At 46.4% G+C, this 20,755-nt stretch overlaps 1 protein-coding gene across 6 annotated transcripts in view; it reads right to left on the bottom strand.

The window, feature by feature from the left end:
- Chd9 (chromodomain helicase DNA binding protein 9) overlaps window positions 1–20,755 on the bottom strand; it is a 217,271-nt gene that overhangs the window by 162,058 nt on the left and 34,458 nt on the right. Inside the window, exon 1 of one of the 6 annotated variants that reach the window (XM_028788236.1) lies at window positions 11,875–11,929. The exons of the other annotated variants lie outside the window; for them this stretch is intronic. The gene's annotated coding sequence lies outside the window, so the exon portion shown is untranslated. Of the gene's footprint in view, window positions 1–11,874; window positions 11,930–20,755 lie in introns of those variants that run through there. 6 annotated transcript variants of the gene reach the window in all.

The raw sequence follows: 20,755 nt of genomic DNA, 5'->3' as shown, positions 1-20,755 counted from the left end.
GTGGCTAGGGATGGACCCAGTGACAACTGGGAGCAGACAAGCAGCACTAGACAAACGGAGAGAAGCTGATAACACCTTACAGCGGAGCTAAGCAGCTAGTGCAGATCTTCCAACTTCAGGAAAACACACTCCTCAGATTTTATTTTTAAACTTTTGGCAGAAGTCCAAGATTTAAAACAGAAAAAGCAAAAAGCCAGAGAGAAAAACAGAACAAAGGCTCAGCTGTCGTTCTGAAAGCCTTGGGGTCCCTCCAGCAATCCCCAGCTCTGCCGGGCATCTCTGAAGCTGTGCTGGACTTAGAAGGACATGTATTGGAAACCCTTGAGTCCATCCCACTCTGCAGAGGAGGAAATTAGAGCTCTGGGCGGCGGGGTTTACCCACAGTGGCACATCTTTCCCAGTCTGCCAGGATGACTCAGATATTGCTACTTTCTCCAGAATAACCCAGGACTGAGCAGATGACACAGAACCTTGGCAGCGGGACGACTCCTGTTCTCCAGCCACCAGCTTGATCAAACTTCTGTCTTTTGCCCCTATTTTTCTTGTCTTGTGAGATAGGGTTTCTCTACATAGCCCAGGCTGGCCTTAAGCTTAATATTCTCTTGCCTCTGCCTCTCAGGAGATACGACTAGAGGCACATGCCACCGTAGGTCTTTGCCTATCTTTTAAAATTATGGCCCTCGTTATACAAAAATTATTTGTTCGTGTCAAAGATTATAAATTCACCTGCACTCCTGAATTGCCAACATTTAAAAGTCAAAGTGTTCTACCTAAAAAGCTTGGATTCCTGAGTTTTTAGAGATTCAGTAACATTGAGCTCTTACACTAAGACCTAAGCATCTTGGAGCCAAGCAGACGTATATACTCTACAGCTGTCAGGGCCCACGTGTCCCATATACTTGCTTGTGTCCAGTTTTGTCTGTTCCCTATGAATGTTTATGCTTGTCACTATGGTCTAAAGCTTATGGTCACAGAAGCTTTTCTGAAGAAGTGAAGTTTTAGGAACAAAGATAAACCAAGGATGTAGGAAGGGACCATTCAGTCTCCAAGATGGAGGAGATGATGTCATAAATACTGCTGTTTTCCCATGCAGTTGAGAAGAAAATGTCACAGTGGTAACACATGCCTGTAACTCCAACACATGAAAAACTGAAGCAGAAGGATCACTGTAAGTTTAAAGGCAAGCCACATGTGGTGGCACACAACTTTAATCTCAGCCCTCAGGAGGCAAAGGTAGGCAGATCTCTATGAGCTGCAGGCCAGCCTGGTCTACATACTGAGTTCCAGGACAACCAGAGCTGCATAGTAAGACCCTGACTTGAGCACTCCCTCTCCTGAAAAACAAACAAACAAACAAACAAACAAAACCAGAAAAGCAAACCAAATAAGCAATTTCAAGGTCAGCCTGGGCTACATAGTGAGTTCCAGGACAGCATGGATATTTATTTTTGTTTTACACATACTGGTGTTTTGCTTGCATGTATGTCTGTACACCATGTACATTCAGGGCCCACAGAGACCAGAAGAAACTGATAGGTCCATTGGAACCAAAAATCACAGAAGGCTAGCCACCATGTGGGTGCTAGGAATTGTACCCAGGTCCTCTGGAAGAACAGACAATGATTTTTAACTACTAAGCCAACTCTTCAAAGCAACGTAAGCAATAATAACAAAAGCAAACAAAAAGGAAGGAAGGAGAAGAAGAAGGCAACTTTCAGGCTTCCCGCCTTGATTGCTTTTCTGAGGCTGTTACCATAAGGTAGTAGCTAGTCACTACTCGGATTTCAGGGCTTGCAACTGCTCTCTGCAAGTCCCCAGATAACAGTGCAATTCCTAACAGGCCCAACTCCTCCTCACTCCTTTGAGGTGCATCATTAAACCACACAGCAGAGAGGTGGGGCTTAGCTCAGGGCTGCACCCTTACCTAACTTGTGCAAGCTGCTGTGTTTGATCTCTCCTGAAACTGAACCACCCAGCAGCCTGTTCCCTGTACCCCTGCAATCCGCCAGTTCTCAGTGCTCTGGAGAAAGGAGGCTGAGTTCCAGGGTTGTCTCTTTGTTGTTGCTGTTTCTGATCTCTCTCTCTCCTCTGGAACAGGAGCTCTGGGGCATAAACATTTCTATTTGTTCACTGTCATGTTACAGGACCCAGACTCACAGTATGTACTCAGTAAATCTTAAACAAATGAACTTGTCCTACCCAAGCCCAGGTAACAAAGCAACTATTATTTTGAAAAGTTTCAGTGGGGTTTCTGAATGGTAGTGGTGAGTACATGTTTACTGCATTTGTTTGTATGTATGTATGTATGTATGTATGTATGTATGTATGTATTTTGGGGTGCGTGTTGGTATGCATATCCTTTTATTATGGTGTAAGTGGTGGTCACAGGATAACTTGTGAGAGCTCGTTCTTCTCTTGTCACTACAGTTCCTCAGATTGGATAGAACTAGGGTTGTCGGGCTTGGTGGCAACCTTTACCTGCTGAACCATTTCATAGGCCCCACAGACCTTCCTGCTTCTTGATTATGGGACAGGATCTCAGTAAATTGTACAGCCTGGTCTGGACTGTGCTCTATCCCAGTCAGCCTTCCAAATAGCTGGGATCCCAGGCCTATATCACTAGGTCCAGCTGTGTACATATCTTTTGCAATAAATTTACACAGCTCCAGGCTGGGGAGATGGCTCAGTGGTTAAGACCACTGACTGTTCTTTTGGAGGACCCGGGTTCAATTCTCAGCACCCACACGGTAGCTCATAACTCCCAGTGATTCCAGTTCCAGAGGATCTGAGACTCTCACACAGATATACATGCAGACAAACAACCATGGACATATAAATAAATTTAAAAAAAAAAAAGATGTTAAAAAGTTTTACAGCTGGGCAGTGGTGGCTCATGCCAGCACTTAGGAGGAAGAGGCAGTCAGATCCCTGAGTTTGAAGCCAGCCTGATCTACAGAGTGAGTTTTAGGACAACCAGGGCTACACAGGGAAACTCTTGTCTTAAAAAACAAAACAAAGAAGAAGGAGGAGGAAGAGGAAGAATAGGAAGAGGAGGAAGCAGTAGCAGCAGCATCACCACCACCACCACCACCACCACCACCACCACCACCACCACCACCTCCACCACCACCAAAGGTGCAGTTAGTTTCAAGAACCAACAGTGAGCTCCAGCTGAGGACTCCTTGGTTCATGATGGCAGAAGCAGAACAAGGAACCAATTTGTCAGAAATCAGCACCCTGAAAATTGTTCTTCTCCTTCTTCTCTTTACGAATGGGTCTAGAAGAGTTGTGAGATAATCTGGGATGGTGAATGTGGTGATTTCCTTCCTTCCTTCTTTCCTTCCCCAAATACTATGCTGTATCTCTAGCACTGGGGGGTAGGGTAGGGTGAAGGGCAATACACAGAGCTGTCCCCTACACACGCTGGGCCGGGATTTTTGTCAGGGTCATCTTTACCTAGACTGTGAGCCTCTCTTCCTTTCCTCTGAGTAAACACGAATGGGTGGCTTCATAGTAAGATCCTGTCTCAAAACTGAGAAGTAATTTGCAGAAGGTGCAAAGGATGTTCTTAGCTATGTTATAGCACCCCCTCCAACCATCCCTTGGGCAGTGGTTATTTACCATGCTGTTCTGTTGGCCTTTATGCCCTTTTGACATGCTCGAGGTCTTCAGAGTCACACCTGGAGGACCCTGCTTCATTTCCCAAGCACAAAGCTCAGAAAGCCAGAACCTCTGGTTCCAGTGTCCTAACCCAGCATAGCACAAAGCTCAGCTAGATCAAAGTGACTAGAGAATCCCCAGGCCAGTATGGATGACACCCGTGGACAGGAAGATCACTTCAACACAAAGAAAACTCCCCATTCAGAACTGCTGAGTTCTGCTGAGACCAGGGACAGATATTACCCATTGAAACTTAAAACCCAGAGCCTAATACATCAAGAGCAGTTAGAATATAAGAGATGACCTTTCTTTGAAATAGTTTCACTTATAAAATTTCCTGCATTGCTTTGCTGTTGTTGTTGTTGCTGCTCCTGCTGCTGCTGCTCCTGCTGCTGCTGGGGTTCAAATTCAGGGCCAGTGCAGGCTAAGAAAGTTCCTCTTTCATACATGGCAGGCATTGAATTAGACATTGAGGGAGACCCTCCAGCCCCTTTGGACATAGCCTTTTAGCAAAACCTCAAACCTAGTCTCTTTTAAAAGTTGCAAACTAAGCAAGTTGCAGTGGACCATGCCTGGAATTCCAGCACTTGAGAGGCTAATGTAGGAGGGTTGAAAGTTTGAGGCCACCTTGGGATGCACAACAAGTTCTGAGCCAGTTTGGACTATGAGATCTTAAAGATAGATAGATAGATAGATAGATAGATAGATAGATAGATAGATAGATAGATGATAGATGATAGATAGGTAGGTGGGTGGGTGGATGGATGAAAAAAGTAGCCTGGCATGGTGGTGTACTCAGGAGGCAGAAGCAGACTGATCTTTTGAGTTCAAGGCCAATCTGGTATACATATTGAGTTCCAGGACAGCCAAGACTTCAGAGAGAGAGATTCTGTCTCAAAACAAAAAACAGAAACAAAAACAACAAAAAAACACCCAATAAAAAGAAAATAGAAAAGAAAGTAAAATACTACCAAAGTTGTGAGGTACCCCTACAGAGTCACATTCACACAAGGTTTCATAACAGTGTAGGCATCAGCACCCACATAAAGGAGCAGGGGTATGGGCATGCGCATTTGTAATCCCAACACTGTGGGATGAAGGCTACTACATCCTGAGAGCTTGCTGAACAGCCAGCAGCCTAACCAAGAAAAGAGCCTGAGGTTCAGTGAGAAACACTGCCTCCAGGGGATAGACTGATAAAACAGGACACCAGATGTCCTTCTTTGTCCTCACAAGAGCATGCGCCAAGTACACATACCTATACACATACACCACACACAGATAAATAAACAAATAAGTAAATATGTATTTCCTTTCTCTCCTCCCCCCTCCTTTTTTCTTTTCCTTTCTTTCTTTCTTTCTTTCTTTCTTTCTTTCTTTCTTTCTTTCTTTCTTTTTTGTTTTAGACAAGGACTCAGTATATAGCCTTGGCTGGCCTAGACCTATCTGTGTAGACAAGGCTGACCTTAAACTCACAGAGATCTGCCTGCCTCTGTATCCTGAATACCAGGATTAAAGGTGTACATCATTACATGCAGCTGTATTTTCAATTTTTTTTAATGTTTAATTTTTAGTATGTGTATGTGTGTGTGTGTGTGTGCATGCCTGAGTGTATGCATGTACTCATGTGTGCCCATGAAGGTCAGAAGAAAGGTCAGATTCCCTACAACTGGAGACAGAGACCACTGTGAGGTGCCATGTGGGTATTAGCAACTGAACCCAGGACCTCTGGCAAAGCAGCATGTGTTCTTAACCAGTGAGCCATCTCCCTAGCTCCTATAGTTTCACACACACACACACACACACCATAACAATAATAAAGAAAGAAAAAAGATGACCTGATTTTGAGAGGGAGGGAGGGAGGGATAAGGAGGGTTGAAGGAATGAGGAAGGTGGATGACATTTTTAATGGAATTTATAAACAGTAAACAACAAATGATTGGCTTCTTGCAAAAGAAGTAGGACTAAATAATTGGGGTGGGCCTAGGAAGACATCTTCCTGTCATCTTTTCGAATTTTAAAGCAAACAAATATAACTCCTATTCAAAATAAATACAAATTAATTTTTATTTCATGTATTTATTATTATTATTATTTTTGGTGTTTTGAGATAGGGTCTTTCTACATAACCCTGGCTGTCCTAAAACACACTATGTAGACCAGGCAGGCCTTGAACACCTAGAGATCCACTATGATTCTCCCAAGTGCTATGATTACAGACAAGAGCCACCACACCCTAACTGTGTGATCAGAAGCATAAATAAAATCATTCAGATCAAACAGATCAGAACACTCCAGTCCTATCTCATCTGCTGGATAGCTGAGCAGGTCCTCTAGCCTTAGTTGTCTGCCTGAAAATAACACCAGTTACAAGATGCTTTGAGAATTAAGTAAGAACAGCTACACTGTGTGGTGCACAGAGCAAACTCCCAGGCTGGCTTTCCCTTCCCTGAGCTTTGGGTCATCCTGCTTTAATAAGGGACACTTCACTTCTGTGCTCATGCAGTACTCTCTCTGTCTTCCTGTCCTTCTTTTCCTTCTTTCCATGCAGGGTTGCTCATGCTAGACAAGTACGTTGCCAAGTTACACCCTCATCCCTTAGGGCTTTTGGAGACAATCTCACTGTGTAGCCCATGATAACATTGGATTTTCGACCCTTTTGTCTCAGTTTTCAAATGCTAGGATTCCAGGCAATGTGCCACTGCAGTGTTCAGTGAACTGTTTTGGTGTCACGCCTGTAACCCCAGCTCTCAGGAGGCTGAGTTAAGATGACCAAAGGTAGACTTAAGCTGTGAGAGGGGGTTGGAACACTAGATCCTGCTTTATTAAGCCAGGTGTGCTGGCTCTTGCATTTGATCCCAGCACCAGGGAGGCAGAGGCAGGCTGATCTCTGTTTGAGTTTGAGGCCAGCCTGGTCTACAGAGCAAGTTCTAGGCAGGATAGCCAGGGCTACACTCTGTCTCAAAAACCAAAATTAAAAATAAACTGTTTTAAACTGAAATTCTTGGCCTAGGGTGGTAACACAGGCCTTTAATCTTTAACCCCACACTCAGGAAGCACAGGTGGGATGATCTCTGTGAGTTTAAGGCCAGCCTGTTCTAAATATGGAATTCCAGGACAGCCAAGACAATACAGAGAGAACCTTTCTAAAACCAAAACAAAAATTTAATAATAACGGAAACAATGGCAATTGTTATCAACATCATCAGAGACAGAGGACTTGAAAATGGGAACCCACAGGTGAACAGGGTGGTTTCGGTCCCTTCCCTCATGAAACTTAAAAAACAAGCCTAAAATCACCTGCCGCTTATCCTACATGCAGACAAACTAAGACTTAATAAATTAAATGAAGCCAGCTACTGTGGTTCTGCATTTGCAGGGCATGTGGGAGGCTGGACAAAAAAAAGAGGCAAAAGCTGACAAGAGTGCTGGTTTGAATGCTTGGCCCAGGGAAGGACAGTATTAGGAGGTGTGGCCTTGTTGGAGGAGGTGTGGCCTTGATAGAGTGGGTGTGGCCTTGTTGGAGTGGGTGTAGCTTTGTTGGAGGATGTGTGTCACTGTGGGGGTGGGTTTGGAGACCCTCCTCTTGCTGCCCGGGAGACAGCAACTCTCAGCTCCTCTAGCACCATGCCTGCCTAGACGACTCCTGGTTCCCACCAGGATGATAACGGATGGAACCTCAGACCCAATTAAAGTTGTCCTTTGTAAGAGTTGCCTTGGTCATGGTGTCTCTTTACAGCCATGGAAACCCAAACTAAGACAACAAAGCAGAAACTATGCACTGCATCAGTGAAGACCAGCCCGGATGATTGACAGCTCCGGATTAGAAACCACTGCTTCTCCATTGTTTTGCAGCCAGCGTCAGCCTGATCCAGACCGGCTGGAAACTACAGAGCCCTATCGTATCAGAGTACGCTCTAGAGCCCACTGGCATTAGCCCAACAGTTCCACAGACTCTTAAACTCCACCCTCTCCAAGCTTCCATTCTTTAGGATGTTGTCCTTGCCTGGCCTATACATGGATCTTTCTGCAAATGTCACATCAGGAAGGCAGGATGGAGGTAATGAGAAAATATCATGTCCCCTAAACCACTAGGATTGGCGTTGCTCTGCATGAATCTCCAACAGGGATGGGGTGTCTTAGTGAGGTGTGAAGTATAGACTATACTGGGGACCAGCTTCAGGAGAGCATGTAAAGAATTACATAACAGACAGGGATTATCATTGAGCATGCTGACACATACCCATAATCCCAGGACCTGGGAAGATGGGGCAGTTGGGTTTCATAGTGATTACCAGCAGCCAGACTTATATGGGCAAGATCCTATGTCCAAAACCAAACAAGCCAACTTGAGGTTGCAGTTCAGTGATAGAACAGTTACTTACCTACTTAGCATGTGCAAGGCCCTGCATTCCCCTGAAATTTTTCATTTTTTTATATTGAATTTACATGTTTTTTATATTAAATTAAAATTTAGGCTATTTACTATTTTTGTGTTTACTATTTTACTATTTTGTGTTTATTTTTGTGTAAATGGTAGGGGTGGAGGTCAGAGAGCTACTTTTGGGAGTCATTTTTCTTCTCCTACCATCTGGATCCCAGGGATCTAACTCAGGTCATCAGCCTTGACGCTATGCCACTATACTAACCATACTGGCTGGGTTTTTATGTCAACTTGACACAAGCTACAGTCATTTGGGAAGAAGAAACCTCAGCTGAGAAAATGACCTGATGGATTGGCCCGTGAACAAGTCTATGGGGCATTTTCTTGACTGGTAATTGATATGGGAGGGTGCATTCCCTCAGGGCCCAGTGACACCATCCATGGGCTGGTCGTCCTGGATGCTCTGAGGAAAGAGGCTGAATGAGAAGGAACAAAACAGCGCTCTTCCAGGGCCCCTGTGCAGCTGCCCTGACTGTCTTCTACAATGACTGTGATGTGCAATAAAATAAACCAGCCGGGCAGTGGTGGTGCACACCATTTATCTCAGCACTTGGGAAACAGAAAAGTGGATCTCTATGAATGACAGTCAGGGCTGCACAGAGAAACCCTGTCTTGAAAAACAAACAAACGAACAAACAAACAAATGAACAAACAAATGAAACAAACTCTTCTTCCCCCAAACTGCTTTTGGTTGTGGTGTTTTATAGTGGCACTAGAATCCTAACTCCTTTAGACACTCACTGAGCCATCTCAACAGTCCAGTAATTTTTAAACTAAACAACAACAACAATAATAATGTGACCTTAGAAAGAAGACATGCAACCAGGCAGTGGTGGCGCACGCCTTTAATCCCAGCACTTGGGAGGCAGAGGCAGGCAGATTTCTGAGTTCGAGGCCAGCCTGGTCTACAGAGTGAGTTCCAGGACAACCAGGGCTACACAGAGAAATCCTGTCTTGAAAAATCAAAAAAAAAAAAAGAAAAGAAAAAAGAAAAGAAAGAGAGAGAGAGAGAGAGAGAGAGAGAGAGAGAGAGAAAGAAAGAAAGAAAGAAAGAAAGAAAGAAAGAAGACATGCATTGCAGCAGAAGAACCCTGGGCTTCTGGCATCGTGTCCTAATATGTTGCCTATTTTCCTCCCTCCCTCCTTTCAAACCAGGTAACTAGTACCTACCATACAGCATCCACTTTGTTTGAGGCAGTGACTTCCAAAATTCACATTCACATCCATACTTAAAAACGGAAAGATGCCTCAGTGGATAAGAGTCCTTGCTGCTCTTGCAGAAGACCAGGGAAGGTTTAAGTTCTGGGACGGACACGGACAGCTCACAACCATTTGTAACTCCAGTTCCGGGGAATCGTATCTGATACCCTCTTTGACCCCCTCAGGCACCAAGCATGCTATATATACATATCCATATATATATACATATATGTGTACACAGACATATATGAATATATCTTTAAAAAAAAAAAGAAGCAGCTGGGGGCTGGGGGTGTAGCTTACTTGTTAAGAGTGCCGCCTTAGCATGCAAGAAACCCTGGGTCTGATCCTGAACACGTTATATCAGGTATTGTGGTGCAAACCCATTTTTTTTTTTGTGCTTGTAACCCCAGCACCAGAGAATGGGAGGTAAGAGGAACCAAAGTGCAAGGTCATCCTCATTGTGAGTTCGAGCCCAGCCTGAGGTACTCAAAACTTTGTTGAAATCTAAATGAAAACTGCTCAGGCTAAGGGTGTTGCTCCGTGATAGAAAGGTTACTGGGTATCGTGAGATTCTGGCTTTGAGCCTCGGAGGGGAGAAACAAACAAAAGCAATGTTAAAAAGTGTGCCTTATCTGCAGGCTCTTACCTAAACTAAGATAAGCAGGCAGCCTATCTTCTATGAGGGAAGAAAACAAGGTATGCCTAACTTGTGGGGCTGTCTGCTTGATATGGTAGATGACCTTAAAAGTCAGAGGTGACACCGGCTCTTGTCCCCCCACCCCACCCCCATCCCTTCTTGAGACAGTTTCACGCAGCCCTGGCTAGCCTCAGATTTCTCTATGTAACTGAGGCTTGCTGTGAACTTCTGATTCCCCTGACTCTAACTCCCAAGTACTGGGGTTATAGGTGCAAGCCACCATACCTGGGTCTCAGGTCTTTGTCTTTTATCATTTATTTATTTATTTTTGTTGGTTTCTGTGTTTGGGAATTTTGTCTGCATGTATGTCTATGTCTCATGCATGTACCTGGTGTCCTGGAGGCCTGAAGAGGCTCAAAGTCATGTAGATGGTGACTGGGAGTCAAATCTGGGTCCTCTGGAAAAGCAGCCAATCCAGCCCTTCCTCATTTTACTTATTTGTTTGTTTGTTTATTTATTTACTATTCACTTATTTGTGCTTGCACAGGTATGCACTATTATACATAATGAATACACCTTACTGGAGTCATCGGATTGAAAGTGGACGCTGTGATTCAGTGGAAGCGGTCTACTAAAATCCCCACTGGACTGATGGACTTAACTCTGTAAGGTACTGCTGGCTGTTAAAGCGAGGTTTTTAAGAATGCCGCTGGATTCAGAGCTCTTTCCAACTCAAAGGGAACTGTGATCTTTGGCTAGCAGTCACCTTTTTCCGGCACTGTGCCCGGGGATGGGGCTCCAAGTTTGACTCTGACTTTTCTCTTAGTTCCCTTTCCCACAGCACCCCCATGGCCCTCTCATTCAGAGGACACAAAGACTGCACAGGACTGCACAAAGAACCCATACACAAGATAAGTAGAGGCCATTCTGTGGGTAATGTAGGGATGAGAAGTTGCTCCCTGTGTGTGTTTTCCTAGGTTGACTGACCAGATGAATCATCAAGGTTTGTCCCGTTATTGGCATCTTAACCCACTTCTCCCCTTTGGGTGGGCGGTCATGTCGCCAGCCACAATGGCGTTTGTCCCGTACCACTTTACCTCCTCACAGCAAAGCCTGGCCTTGAGCTGGCATCACTCAGACAGGGGGTCGGGGGTGGGGGTGGGGTCGGTGAGTCTGCAGCTCCCAGTGACTAGCTGTCGGCTTTCCCAGCTGACTCAGCTTGCCACCACCCTCCTCAGCCACCCGCCTGCACACAGCCTCCAGCCTCTTAACTTTCCATTTCCAGGCCTCTCGCTGCGGGGAGGGAGCGCCCCTCCCCGCTGCCTGGGGCGTCTGTCTGCAGCCGGGGCTGCCAGGGCACCATGCCCGCTGCTGCCTGGCGGGCCTTGTCTCGGGACAATTACAATCTACCGTCACGGAGTTCGGAATATAGGTCAAGGTGCTCTCGGAAGGGCCCAGGGGAGGATCACCTGACCCGGAGGTGTGGTGACTCAGCGGGAAGGATGGAGAGGGAGGGATGGCTCTGGAATCTCCCTGCCGGCAGGGCCAGCAGGAGAAAGAGGAGGTCAAGTTGCCTGTCTGGCTGATTGTCAGCAAAGGAGGAAGAAGCTGCTGGAGACCGTAGGAAGGATAAGATGACCTGTGATGACCTATCCGAGGTGGCATCCAAATCCTCTCCAGAGCAGCTGTCAGCCCACGAGCAGCTAAAACCACCCGCCTCCCACTATCTCTGCGGCTGTGAACACCTCATTAGCCACCTCCCTGCCAAAGTGAGAAACCAAATTAACATCCAGGATCAATCCAGACTTCATCCACCCAGACCTCCAGAGAAACCAAGGCCACTGGCATATCACACAGAGGCAGCCACCCCTAGCAGAGGCAATCTGATCGTGCCCCCTCCGCCCCGATTTTGAATATAAAAACCACTAACCCATTTTATTGTAGATGTCCACATGGCAGGAGCCTTCTTTCCAGGGAGAAGCAGCAGCTGCTAGCTCTGTCCCAGCCTCACTTCCTCTGGCTCCAGCTGCTGGTTCCTACCCGCCAAACTGGGAGTTTCCTCATTCTTGGGGCTCTGGCTAGCTGAGCTGGCTACCCCTTTACTTCCCACCCCCAGCCGCTCACCACCCTCTTCGGGTAGTGCTGCCGGGACTCCGGGGTTCCATGAGTCACAGGCAGGCTGGAGACAGACAGCAGGCTTCCTTTATTAAATCAGCCTTCTGCCCTGCACACCACAGAGGGAAGCTATAATTACTTGTTTGGCCCAGCTTTGAGAACTGAGCCACAGACCGTGTTTCACTGGGAGGGAAGTTACTGAGTTCTACGTCTATGTAATGCACCACCGCCCCTTCGGCAATAAGCACCACCGCCAGGGGTTAAGGACCTGTTACACAAATATCAGATGCTTTGTGTACATAATGGGTGCCTTTAGTTGGAATACCCAAGGCTGATCCAGCCAGCTATATGCGAGCTGCCAGGAGTTTTTTGTTTAGAAAACAAAGGCGTTCTGCTTCTTTGCCAGAGTCTATACTTGATGAAGCAGGGCGCCCATTGTTGCTTTATAAGAGATAGAGGAAAAGACAGTAAAGCATTGCTTTCGTGTCCAGGTTACGACTGTTTTATCTTTCAGGCATAAAATAGGTACAAAATCTCGGGCTTCACAGTTTCTTGACCAATCTAAAGGAATGTTTGAAATCTGAAAACCTACTTGGCCACAATTTTTTTTTAAAGCACAAAATCCATACTAGAGCAAACTTCACGAACTATTCAGTTTCCTGCTGATTTCATTCATTCATTTCATTCATTCATTCACTCTTAGATTTCAGACATCCCACAAACATTTTGGGGACAGCCTGTGTGCCAGGCATCATGGACACATGGAGTTAGTAAAACAACACGGTATGACAGAGTTACACAGGTCAGTAATAGATACAATAACATGTTACTTAGATGATGTGTTAGGGGGTAGTAAGTGTGAATGATACCAGAAAAAATAGTAACAGGGTATGGATTTTTTTATATATATATAAAGAAGGAATTTGTGAAAACCTCTTGACATTTGAGAACAATCTTTAGGTTAGTTCTCTCTCACGGTGAGTGTTCTCAAGTCAGCACGATGCTTACTGAGAAATCATAACTAATTACGACTTACGTGAGTTACATTTGAAAATATTCAAATTCCTTTAAGCTTTGTTTATAAGCAAAGCATGGGTACATTTAAAACATAATTGATGAGTTATAAAGTCAAAAGAGCCAAAGGCATTTGGCATTTCCTATGGTTATGGACAGAAGAAACTTCATTAAAGAATTTACTGGGGGGCTGGAGAGATGGCTCTGGAGTTAATAGCACTTGCTGCTCTTACAGAGAACCCGAGTTTAGTTCCCAGCATCTACCTTCATCCAGCTACAGGGGATTTGATGCCTTCTTCCTGTCTTTACATGCACCCTACCACACACATGCATACACAGAGATACATATACACACACATACACAAAGTTAGCCAGGCATAGAGGTGCATGCCTTCAATACCAGCACTTGGGAGATAGGCGCAGGCAGATCTATAAATTTAAAGCCAGCTTGATGTACATAATTCCAAGCAAACCAAAGCGACATTATAAAACCATGTCCTTAAATAAATTAAACATAAATATAGAAAACCTAACTAAACCTTTGAAACAAGACTTTATTGGGCAGCTATGATATGGTATCCAGAACTTCAGCGTCAATTGTAGGCTCTGCCTTCATTACTTATTACTTCTGTGATTCTGGGGAAGAGTGTTCACCTCCATCCCTATCTACAAAATGTGAAGTGACATGGATCCTTCAGGGTTTATGAATGGGTGAGTGACATTATAATCATAAAAGGAGAGGTGTTACTTAACATAGTACTTGTCACTCGGTGAACTGAATAAATGTTATCTGTAATTATTGTGCTATTGTTTTTATGACGATAATGATGAGCTACCAGGCACTACAGTGGATAATGGGGAATCAGGTTAAATAAGAGAATAATGCAGTGCTAACTGGGAGAGACTTCAGAGGTGTATGGTGTTTCATTTGATCCTCAAGGACCCCACTGAACTGCCAACGGCTGTACAACTTCTTTAGACAGTCCATAAGCTCCAAGTGAACATAGCAAGTTCCTGTGTAGCATTCTTCCAGTTGGGTAGACTACCCAGCAACGAAAGGACACCGGTCAACAAGGTCATGGCTGTTGGAACTGTAAATGGGTAAATTCATAGTTTCTCCAGAAGATTTGTATAAAGAGATGCAGGTCATCTCATTCAGTGTGACGGAAAACTGGTAGTAACCCAATTGTCCGCGGATGGGAGGAGAACTATGCATGGAACATGAGAGGAAGAAGAGCAACACAGCTGCAGAAACAAACTTGGGAGCACGACTATACGCAACAGCGTGCGTGAAGGCTACCTACCTAACAGTATAAGGGAAGCAGTACGTGCCCGAAGGCTACATGCAGGTTCCAGAAGGCTACATGCATGTTTCAGAAGGCTATTCTTTGAAGTGAGAAAAAAAATAGTTCTCTTAGGGAAATGTATGAAATAAAAGCAAAGGAATAGCAAGCCCAAGACTAAGGATGGGTGGGAAGGCAAGGTGGTGGAGGGAGAGGAAGACTGGGGTGGGGGAATCTGCAGTGGGCTCAGCAGATTCCAAGCACATAGATGAACTCAGGCAAACCCAAATGATCTGATATGAATGGTGTAGCGTTCAACCAAAAATGGAAGGCTGTCACGAGTCAGAGATAATGGACACCACCCCACCCCTTGCATTTTGGGTTCAGTAAAAGTGAAACAGGAAAAAACCAAAAGCAAACAAAAGCCACACCACCACCAACAACCGAAAAGAACACCTTACTCTTGGAATTGGCTTGAAGGACCAAGAAAGGTAAGGAAAAAAAAGAGTAGAAAGGGGGCGGGGACTGTGCATCTCCAGAACTGGGTAAACATGACCCTAGTGATGGAGAAGGCTCTGGTCCTTCATCAGCTACATAATGCTATGAAGCATCCAAATTGTCACCTGGGGTCAGGCAGTAGGGTGAATCTTACTGTTATGGGGTCAGGAAGCCCTTAGCCTGGTCATGCTCAGTACACTGGTCTCTTTACAGTGCTTGGCTCTTGACAGCATCTGACCCCCCCTGTCCTTTGCCAGACTTGCCCTGGGCCACTTCCCCTGGGTGGGACTTTCATTTCCTCTGAGTGGTACTTTCAGCCAGGGTCAGTCTTGTCCTGATCAGCACTGCCCAGGGGGATGCTGGTGTGGACAGTGGAGCTCCCTCCGGCTGGAGCCATGAAGAATCATGCAGCACTTACAGAGGCTCACCATCTTCTCTCCTGTTCTGGTCAGCCCAGGATACAGAGTTCTCGGGGAGCCAGCTGCCTGCTGTCACGACACTTCCCCCCCCCACACACACACACACATTCACTTTACAATAAAAGTTCCTCCAGACCCCCAGAGTTATCATCAGCCACAGGATCATATTGACAGTTCTTGCCAGTGGACAGTCTTCATGGGCAAGATGAGGTGTGGTTCTGGGGCAAACAAGGGACATCTTTTGATTCTGCTGGACTCTGGCTCTCGTGGCTCTGGGAGCTGCTTCTGTACTCCTCTGTACCCAAACCAATCGTCAGTGCCTGTCTTGAGTGTACTGGCCCTAGAAAAACCCCATAGGGGGCTGGTGAGATGGCTCAGTGGTTAAGAGCACTGACTGCTCTTCCAGAGGTCATGAGTTCAAATCCCAGCAACCACATGGTGGCTCACAACCATCTGCAATGAGATCTGATGCCCTCTTGTGGGGTGTCTGAAGACAGCTACAGTGTACTTACAATAAATAAATAAAGTTTTAAAAAAAAAAAAGAGAAAGAAAGAAAGAAAAACCCCATAGGCAGTGTCTAACTGCTTCCCTTAGATTGACTGTGGAAACTCTACTTCCTATTTGTCCAACAGTAGCAACCGTAGTACCCATTAGTAAGTAAACTTCATCAATGAGAACCATGTGGCACCTGGGAAACAACAAACCCTTTATTAAAACCAAAGGTGCATGGTCACGGTGGTACAGGCAGAGGCAGGAGGATTTCTGTGAGTTTAAGGCCATCCTGGTCTAAAGAGCTAGACAGCCAAGACTATACAATGACAACCTGTCTTAACAAACCGAAACCAACTAAACAACCTAACAAGTAAGTATAAATAAAGCCAGAAGTGCAATACACCCCTACTAGAACAGAAACCCTTTGATGTCTTACCTAACTCTTTCATTGCTTCACCCCCAGGACCAAGGACAGTGCCTGGAACATAGTAGGTACTTAATAAATAGATAAGAATGATGGTGATGATGATGGTGATGATGATGATGATGATAGTACTGTATCTTGCCAAGGACTGAGATTAGGCCTTATATAGATAATCCCATATCAGGCCTTGGCAACAACCCAATGACAGAAATACTATGGTTATTAGTCCCATTCTGCAGTTCAGAGCAGTCTGTGAGTTTTCCCAGGGCCACACAGCCAAGTAAAGAGGTTATTACCCAAAAGTGGAACATGTGTGGTCCTGATGCCAAAGGAAGCCACAAGAAATGTTGGATTTTGGTATCTTCCTCATAGGAAGCCTACAGCATGAAAGGACACATGCCTTGGGAAACTAATTTCAATCTGTATGCAGGAAGCAATCTGTTCGGCCTGTTTGCTTTCTAAGAAAGGCAGTGGGGCTCTTCTCAAAGAATGAGATTCATGGTGTGTATGAGGGAGAGGGGGTTGCCTTGGCGGGTAGATGTGAGATATCTGTTAGACACAGGGACGTGAGGAAGGGAGCTGAGGACCTAGCCAAGGCAAATGCTGACGGTTTTGCTGAGAACTGTGTCTGTATATATGTGTGTGTGCACCTGGGTGGAGATCAGAGGTCAACATGTGGGAGTTGGTCTTTTACATCATTCTCTGGGGTTCTGGGAATCAAAATCAGGCTGCAAACCTTGGCAGCAAGTACCTTTACCCACTAAGCCAGCTTGCCAGCTCCACTTCTGTTTGTCTTTTTATGATAAGAACATGTACTTTCAGGCTGGGGAGATGGCTGAGGGGCGTGGTTTAAGAGCACTGGCTACTCTTTCAGAGGACCTGGCTTTAGTTCCCAGGACACACATGGCAGCTCACACCTTTTCTGTGACTCCAGTTTCCAGGAGATCCCACACCTTCTGGCCCCCTTGGGCCCTACATCCACTTGGTGCACAGATATAAATGCACAAATACACATAAAATAAAATTTAAAATAAAACATGTTCTTACTAGTACCAAAACAACAATAAAAAGATTGTATTGTATATTACTTACATTATCAAAATATATATTGAAGGGGCTGGAGAAATGGCTCAATGGTTAAAAAATGCCCACTACTACCTGCCATAAATCACCAGTTTGGTTCCCAGCATCCACATTGTGTGATTCATAGCCACCAGTGACTTTGGCTCCAGGGACTCAAACTGGCATCTACAGACACCCGCACTCACACACACACATACCCACACAGAGACACGAATGCACATAACTGAAAGAAGTAAATATTTTTAAAAATATGTAAGTAATGATGCACACATGTAATCCCAGCACTCGAGAGCCGAGACAGGAGGATCTCGAGTTCAAGACCGGCTTGTGCCATAAAACACATAAGACACTGTTTCTAAAATAAATTAATGACTGGGTGAAACACGATGTGAAGTGGGGGGTGGAGGAAGGTCGAGAAAAGGTCACAGGCTGGACTCTCCTCAGCAACACAGCTTCCAAGAAGACAGCCTGAGCCAGGCTGCAGCTCTCCAGGGCTTGGCTGGTTTACTGGAGATCAACGATGGGCCCCCAACCTTCCTGGGGCATGACAGCCAATGAGCCTGATTCGCAGCTGGGGGCAAGCGTTTGCCTTGGCAGTTGGCAGCTCTGCCTTCCTCAGCAGAGTCATTATGCAGTTTGTTCACATGCCCTATGCATTTTAATGAATGAGTCAGGGGACAGACTCAATTTGAAAGAGGAATCGCTTCTCTGAGCTGGGTGAAGGGCTCTCAAGGGATGGTCTAGCAGCTTGGATATTACAAGGAAAGGAAAGGGGTGCGATCTCCATTTAGCGGTGGGGGGGCGGGGTTTGGGAGGGTCTAGAAAAAGAAGTTGAAAAGGAAAACAGGGAGGGAGGGAAGAAGAAATCAAGTGAGGGCGAACAACAGGAGGGAGGGAGAACGGGGCGGGGCGGGGGGAGCAGAAATGACTGCCGAGAGCTCAGGAAACCTTCCCGGAACGCCCTATGGGTCAGACACCCCAGCTTCTTCACCACCATACTTATTGGCTCCAAGCATTTGAGGCCTTCGAAGCGCCAGCACACAAGGCAATGGAGCTCTAAGAGACGGGAAGCAAGACTCCTTGTTTAGAACTGAATCCCGGTCAGGTTAAAAACACGGTGGTGGGTCTGGGATGCGATGGTGGGTCTGGGATGCGTGAGGGGCAGAGGAGGTCATCTTCATTCTCTTTCCTGTGACCACACCCCTGGGAGGCAGAGTTGCTCCGTGGAGATCTAGGGTACCAGTTTTCAAACACTCCTACTGGCCAGATGCAGGGGCAGCGTGGGCCAATTAGCATCTCGTCAAATTCCCATGACGGTCCCAGGAGGCGGGTCTTGTTACTGTCACATTTTTTAGACATGAGGAAACCGATGTGGAGAGAGCAGCTCGGCCAAGGTCACCCAGGGATTTGAACTCATCCCCGTCTGACTGCAGAGCTCCTGGCAGCTCCGCTCTGTGCTGTCAGCCAACCCCTGGCTGGGGAACGCTGGGGAAGGCCTTTCCCTTCCCAGGCTCCCTTCCAAGAACACTCTGAACCCCCAGGAGGAAGGGGTTGGTGTGAATCCAGATGCAGTCAACGCCAAGTGGCCTGGGAGTGGATCTGAAACCTGCCCAGCACAGAGCTGTGTGTGAGACCCAGAGAGCCCAGGGGCAGCAGAGAAAGGAAGGAAGCGCAGCCCCACTGCGGTCGGCTGGGGTGGCTAGTCTGTTCCCAGGCTGTACACCACAAAACACAGGGCAACAGATGCTCAGCAAATGCCTGTGTAGGAGTGCGACTCACCCCTTACATGGCAGGCGGGCGGGCAGTGTCCCTGAATTACTCAACAGAGCCATCTCAGCTTTGAACTTTGAGCCAGGCTCTGCAGGAACAGGGCATGGGGGTTGGGATGGGGTGGCACTCACCACCATGAAAAGGAAGTCTGCCGTTCTTCTACCCCCCAAGTGGGAGAACACAGACTGGGAAGCAGCCAAGAAACCAGAAAACTGCTCTACACCCACATTCTCCTGAATTTTTACAGCTGGAGAGAAGAGCAGGACACAAGCAGAGCAGCACTCTGGGGCCCTGGGCTTCATGCCTGGAGAAAAGCAAGGCCACCTGCTAGGAACTGAACTGGACACAACAACAGTCAGTCTTGCCTGCCTTCCCACCTACCCAGCTGTGGGACACATGATCATCCTTGAACCCTCCCCCACCTCCTAGGTAGGGAGAGAGAATATTCCTGTTCCTATCTTAATAACGGGCAGAAAGATGAACAACTTACTACAGCCGCTGCTCACTGCTTCTGATTCCCAGGACAGAGGGGTTTCCCTAAGCACACTTTCCATCTCAACTTCCTGAATATGGCCACAGAATAGTTTCTCTCATTGGAGAACTTGGGGAGCCTCTGGAATGATCTCAGCTCCATTCTTCCCCCAGGCTCATCTAAGAGGCTACTTTTGCACTCAGCATGCCCCTTTTCCACGTCAGGTTAGTGGTCATTCAGGTGTGCTTTGGCTTGCTACACCATCCCTTCGTCTTCTTCCTCTGTGTTCAGAACCTGGATACAGAAGAGGGATGCTAGCTTTTCTGAAAGGTTCTTTGGAGATCTCAAATATACTTGGGAGGATGTTTTAAGGTCTGTGCAAACCACCTCTCGTCTAACCTCTCACCCTCTCCACAGCCTAGCAAAGGATGCTCTTGGCTTCCGGACAGTGCTCTCTTGGGAGAAGGCAGAAGGCAACACTGTCTCCTCCTCCTCTTTTTTGTTCTTTTGGACAGAGTCTCCTTATAAACTCATGATCCTCCTGCTTCTTCCACAAGTGTACACCTAAGTCCACATGTGTGCACCACCATACCACAGCCTGTTTGTTTGTTTTGTTTGGCAAGCCCCTCCCCTACTCTGCAAGGAAAACTAAGTTCTGTACTTGGAATAAAAGGAGCTAGTCATGATAGGGTGTTTTGGGGGTGACATTGTCCTGCCTGTACACCAGTTCTTTCCCTTGCCAACTGCCAGGGCATCAACAATGGGACCTTGACATGACCGACTGTTACCAACCCATAGTGTTTACTCAGGAACACACCCTGGCAACTACCCTAAACCCAAAGTCAGGCCTTGTAGATCCCAACAGTTCTGCAGGGAACTGTGAACTAGCTCTAGCTCAGGGTGACTGCTGGCAAAGTCCACACCGTCCTCTGTATGACAGCTCTGTGTTCCCCCCTACAAAATGGAAAGATGGGACTGGCTGGTAGGATGGATCACAGGTCAGAGTGCTCCATGCCTGTGATGGGTAATTTTCAGTGTCAACTTGCCTGACTAGGGGAACACCTGTCGGGCTAATGAAGCCCAGCTCTGGGTCAGTGTGAGGGTACTTCTAGGGACAATTGGATTATGATGGGCATGTGTAATCAATTGTTAAATCCACTGATGGATTCAAAATTTCAACAGACTTGATAGTTGGGGGGGGGGGGGGAGGGAGGGAGAGAGAGAGAGAGAGAGAGAGAGA

Source organism: Grammomys surdaster, unplaced genomic scaffold (genome assembly GCF_004785775.1).
Source record: "Grammomys surdaster isolate TR1022 unplaced genomic scaffold, NIH_TR_1.0 125739, whole genome shotgun sequence".
NCBI classification, from domain to species: domain Eukaryota; kingdom Metazoa; phylum Chordata; class Mammalia; order Rodentia; family Muridae; genus Grammomys; species Grammomys surdaster.
This window is presented reverse-complemented; position numbering and strand designations above follow the sequence as displayed.